Source organism: Netta rufina (genome assembly GCF_964035555.1).
Source record: "Netta rufina genome assembly, chromosome: 18".
NCBI classification, from domain to species: Eukaryota; Metazoa; Chordata; class Aves; order Anseriformes; family Anatidae; genus Netta; species Netta rufina.
Genome location: NC_140142.1, coordinates 4,275,797 through 4,281,917, shown reverse-complemented (window position 1 = coordinate 4,281,917; position 6,121 = coordinate 4,275,797).

Here is a 6,121-nt window from a genome sequence, read left to right as displayed (position 1 = left end):
CAAACACCTGCAGATGCCCGTGGCCTTCTTCCTGGGGGAGAGTTGTCCTCCTTGCACAGCTCCAGCACCCTGCGCCAGGTGCTGGCCAGCTTCCTGGCTGGAGACAGCACCCCCGTTGCTCACAGAGGTGGCAGCACTCTCAGCTGCACCTTCTGCATGACCACAGTGCTTCCTGATGGGGGCCATGTCCTATGGTCAGCCCTGGGCTGTATGCCACCCCTGTTCTCTATAAGGCTCGGGAAGTGGAAGACCTGACTCCAGAAGGCAGCTGTACCTGAACCAGGGGAATTTCTCTCATGTACAGGAATTCTTTCTCCTCCTCCCAGCTACAGTTCTGTGGCCCCTGTGTCAAGCACCCCTTGTGTGGTTTTGCCCCATTGCTGGAGCTATCCTGCAGTGCCAGAGTGATACTCTTGGTTTTGCTTTCAAAATTTGCATTTGTATCCAATCTTCCTATTGCTAATCATGCAGATTTCATGTGTGTTTCCTGTGTTGGCAGGCCAAAGGTCTTATCCACCTGCTCTTCTGTCCTCACGAGTGTCACTTTTTTCTATGGCACAATCATCATTTTCTGTGTGAAGCACAGAACAGCCCACCTCACAGATCTTAACCAAGCTCTTTCTAAACCTTCATCATCCCCCTGGTCAGTCCCCAGGTTTCTTAGCGGTTGTGTGGGAAGGGTGAGAGAGGTGCTAGTGGAGATGCTGACATTGTCATAAGACCTATCTCAAATACCTTGGAAAGGACAGATGGATCAAAGACTTTCTTCGGGACTTGGAAAAGGCAGATGTCAAACCCATCTTCTAGTAGAGGGGCAAGCAGAAGGATGATTAAGCCTAACCAAAGAGAAAAGTGCCAACCTTAGCCTTAGGCCCTCAAACCAGACCTAAACTGAAGTCCTCAAAGCTTACCCTTATTCAAAACCCTAGCAGGATCCTTAGGCACAACACCAAACAATTCCTTGAAGCCCTTGCCATTCCCATAACCCTGGAATGTGACCTCTAATTCCTAAATATTAACCTGAACACCTAACTCCCAAAGCCCTCCACCCTGCACACAGCACATCTCAGCTTCAACCCCACTCCTACCCCTACCTTGTGTGGCTTTTATGCTTGGGGTAGGGCAGGGACTGTGAGGTCCTGAAGCAGTCGTATGGCATTGGAAGAGGCATGTGAGGTGACAAGTATACGATCAGATCAGAGGCCACAAGGAGGAGCTGGCTGGGAATGCTGGGATGGGATCAGGTGTGCCTCGGGATGTGCTGGGCCTGCAGGAGGCACATGGCTGTGAAGGAGGCTGGGAGGTCACTTCTGTCTGTGGAGGTGACGGACCTCCAGGAGGAATGTGGCACAGAAAGAGACCATAAAGGGCAGAAGCATGCACAATGCATTGAAGATGATGGTGAGGCATCTTCTGTTCTGGTCAGGTGAGAGACCACAGGAAGGCTGATGGCATGGGAGTCATGCTTGAGGTACAGCTAGTGAGACCATAGAATCAGAGAATGGCTCCTGTTGGAAGGGACTTTAAAGATCACCTAATGCCAACTCCCTGGCCATAAACAGGGATGCCCCTCCATGAGATCAGGTTGCCCAGGGCCCTTTGCACAGGAATCCCTTCCTCTGTTGCATCAACTACACCTCTCAGCTTGGTGTCATCTGCACACTTGCTGAGGGTGCACTCGACCCCACTGTCTATGTCACTAATAAACATATTAAACCGTACGGGTCCGAGGACAGACCCCTGAGGTACAAGACTCATCACCAGCCTCCACTTGGACATAGAGCCATTGAGCACCACTCTCTGGGTGTGACCTTCAGGCCAACTCCTTACCCACTGAATGGTTCACCCATCAAATGCGTATCTCTCTAATTTGGAGACCAGGATGTCATGTGGGACCATGGCAATGGTCTTACAGAAGTCCAAGTAGATGACATTGGTCGGTCTTCCCTTGTTGTCTGATGTGGTCACTCCATTGTAGAAAGCCACCAGATTGGCCAGGCACCATTTACCCTTTGGTGAAGCCATTCTGGTTGTCTCGGATCACCTCTTTGTGCCTTGACACTGATTCCAGGAGGATCTTTTCCATGATCTTGTCAGGCACAGAGCTGAGGCTCACCATTCAGTAGTTCCCTGGGTTATCCTTTCTACCCTTTTTCAAAATGGGAGTGATATTTCCCTTTTTCAAGCCACCAGGGACTTCACACAACTGACAGGAATCTTCAAATATGATGGAGAGAGGCTTGCCAACTGCATCAGCCAGTTCCCTCAGGAAGCTGGGATGCAAGTCATCAGGTCGCATAGACTTGTACTTGTGGAGTTCCAGCAGGTGGTCTCAAACATGCACTTCATTTACAGTGGGTGGGACTTTGCACCCCCAGCCTCCATCCATGGGTTCAGGGAAATGAAAGACTTGGGAAGCCTGACTGGCAGAGAAGACTGAGGCAATGATGTTGTTGAGTCCCTCAGCCTTCTCCATGTCTGTCATTGCCAGTTCACCCTTCTCATCCATCACAAGGAGTACATTCTCCTTGGCCTTTCTTTTCTGAGCAGTGTATCTGTAGAATCCCTTCCTATTATTCCTTGCATCCCTTGAGAAGATCAGTTCCATCAGTGCATTGCTTTTCTTATCCCATCCCTGCACACCCGAAACTGAAACATGTAAGAGGGCCTGGGAAAAGGAACCCTGGCTTCATAGAAGCCACTTGGGAAACAAAACTTGTAGGTAGGAAGCATGATTTTGTGGAGGTGCAAAGCTGATGGGCACATTATGCAGGATGCTCCTAAAGACCCATATGTCCTTTTCCCTCCTGACTACAATGCTACTTCCTTCTCAGGGATGGGGTAGCCAACAGAGGTGAGACAGATACACTGAGATGTTAAATGTCATCAGAAAGCTGATCCCAATAAAATATGGCACAGTCAGGAGCAGCTTGGACAAGAGACTGTAGATGCTAGATGCTACACTAACACTGATTTAAAACAGTCATGTATTGCCGTCACCTTATTTGAACCAGTAATTTTAATCCTTAAAACTAAATGCTACTAAATACTAAACGTTACTCCACCTCTCTGAGAGGAATCCCCTACTCAAAGTATGCACTGAAGCAAAACACAGCCCTTAGCCCCTTTCCCTTTCCTTTCCCTTACCTTGACACTCCTGCTTACCCAAATCTCTACCCTAAACACTAACATTAAGATGCACTATTTAGCCCTAGAAGAGTTGTTGGCAGGCCTATAAAAAAAAAAACTAAAAGACAGGGATTGCCCATACACTTGAGACAGACCTGATAGCCACAGAAGAACACCAAAGATTCCCATTAAACCTGTGTTTATCCTCTAACCTAGAATGGTGAGCCCTAGTCCCTAAAGAACTCTAGAGAGGTCAGCCCTACCTCAGGATGTCCTGACCCAGCAGGAGGAATGTGACTGTGAAGTCACTTCTCTCTTTGCACTTCATAGGACAGCAGCAAGAATGTGTCACAGAAAGGGACTGTGAGGTCACTTCTTTCTGGAGGTGGCAGGTCAGCCTTGACTTCTCGCGGGGATCTGCACTTTTGGGCTGACATCTGGCAGTGGCCCTGCTAGGCCAGCAGAAGGCACCTGCTTGGCATGCTGACTGGGGGATCCCCTCTGCCTCCAGAGCCAGGAGGACCCAGGCAGAAAGAAGGCCCCCAGATGGGTTGTCCTGTCCCTTCTGCTTGAGTCCATGAGTGGGCAGCAACAGGCACAAGGCTTGGCTGTGTCTCCACAAGAAGCTGCAAGGCCAGCAGCAGGCCCCTGGCTTGGAAGCTGCTGCTGAGGTGACCTGTGTCTGGCAGGCTGACAGGCCTCAAGGAGCCTTCTGGGTTGGGATGCCTACTTCAGGAGTGGTTTCCACCCTCATTGAGCTTTTTCTGGTTATAGGAAAGAGCAGGAGAAAAAAACTGCCATGAAGCGTGCCCTGGAACTTTGGCACTGGCCATGAGAAGGAAGAGATATCCAGGGGAAAAAGCTGGTCTTGCTGCTGGAGACTGAAGCAAAGAAGGAATTAAGTACCTCAGCCTTCACCTCCTTTCTTGTCACTAGCTTTCCCCCCACATCCAATAAAGGATGATGATTCTCCTTAATCCTCCTTTATTTGGAGTTTATATATAAATAGTTTTTGTTTCTTTGATATAAATATACAGATGGAGCTCCAGCTGGGCTTTGTCCCTTCTACTTTTCACCTGCACAGCCCCGTAACATTCAGGACACAGCTCCAGACAAACTGACAGCTTGCATGATAATGAAGCACAGAAGAGGTAGAACCTGGCAACCTTCCACATCCTGTGCTTCTGTGACACTGTGCTGCAATTGCATTCAACTGGTTACTCCTGTGTTATCCAAACTTTCCTGCAACTCCTGCTGCTGTTGTCTTGTCAGAGACAACACAATCACAGAAAGGTTGAACCATTTGTGTACAGACATTAACAGCTGACAGAATGAAACATCAGTGCTGTGCATACAAGCAGTGGTGCCTGCTCACCAGGAACCAGGCCAGCTTCCTACAGAGCTGCCTTATGAGGACCATGGCCACCAAGAAGATCTGAGTTACCATACTCAGCTCAGACCCGGTGTGACACCGCACAGACAAGTGCCTACAACTAGCTGGTAAAGAGGTGAAAGTCTGGGAGTCCCTAGGAGAGCCTGGGGTGGAGAGGAGCAAGGGTTCTACCAAGGCTGAAAGTCCCAACACTGAGGCCTGCCTGAAACTCACTGCCACAGAGGCCTGTGAAGAGACATCTTGATAATGAGCACAAGGTCCTCATTATCTCTGTGCATGCACCCATGAACCAGGCAGGGGTCGTACCATTCTCCTGCACTTGGCCATGCACATCCCCATCTCCTACTGCCCCACAAAGAGGCCTGAGCAAGGTGTGAAGGGCAAGGATCTCCCTTCCAAGGGGACATAGGTCAAGGTCTGGCCCTTGTGCTTGGTGAAATACATCCAATTTGTCCACACATCAGCGTCATCTTCACGTTGCCTTTGTCTCCTTGTCCTCACTGCCTCCAGGGTTCTGCTCTAACGAGCTCCAAGGGATGCTGTGTCAGTTCTGGCCCTCAGGGGGACACTGCAGGAAACTTGGACTTCTGGAGAGCTGTCTTCAATTGTGTCTGAGTGCCTGAGGTTCGTGGGCTCATCAGCAAAGCCTCCAGAGGGGTGATTGCAGTGCCTTGGGCTGGTGCTGTGCTGCTGAGCTGGGCCAGGCTCGTGGGACAGAGAGAGCTCGTGGCAAGAGGGCCGTGGTGCAGAGAGACAGCTGTGCCCAGGAGCAGCTCCTCTGCACAGCACAGCAGGGCTGGGGGCTCTGACCGCAGGCACCCAGGCAGAAAGAGATTCCAGGCAGCCTGGAGGCTGTGGGCAGAGGAGAGCTCAGTGCAGGAGAAACCTTCACAGCTCTGCCCAGGGTAAGTCTCTGGCTGCAGGATGGTGCAGGGCAGGTTCCTGGAAGCGGCTCCTGGATTCGGGATGTCTCTGCATGTCCAGGAGCTGCCAGGATTCCTCTCGTGGCTTCTGCGTGTGGAGAAGGTGCTGCAGGGCAGCTGCAGGGGTGCCCAGGGCTGTGGTGCAGAGCAGGGTCCCTGCTGTGCCCCAGGGGCTGTGTGCCGGGGCAGGGCCTCTGCCGCCTGCCAGGCTCAGCACTCAGCCTTCCCGGGGAGCTGCCCAGGGGCTGCGGGGAGAAGCTGTGGGTGGAAGGAGCCCCCCCAGCAGGCCAGGGCAGGGCAGGGTCCTGCTGCTGCCCACAGCCTGCTGCCTGGGGCAGGCTGCTCACAGCCCCACAGCTCCGCAGGGCACTGCATTGCAGAACTGTCCGGCGAGAGCTACCTGAAGGCAGTGCACTTTTTAGAATCTGCTTCATTTTCCTGCCCATGTGCTGAGGCAGAAGGATGGTCGTGGAGTTGGAATATCTGTAGCAGAGACTAAGGCTCCTTGAACATTGCTGTTGCTCTGAGGCACCTTACACACCTCAGCACAGAGACAGTACTGACATCACCTTTGTTGTTTCTTAGGGAATCATTTGACCTTCTCATGCCCGTGACCTGTGGACTTCACAGATCACTCCAGGTTCCCTTTTACCTGTTGCTGTATCCTAGGACTGAC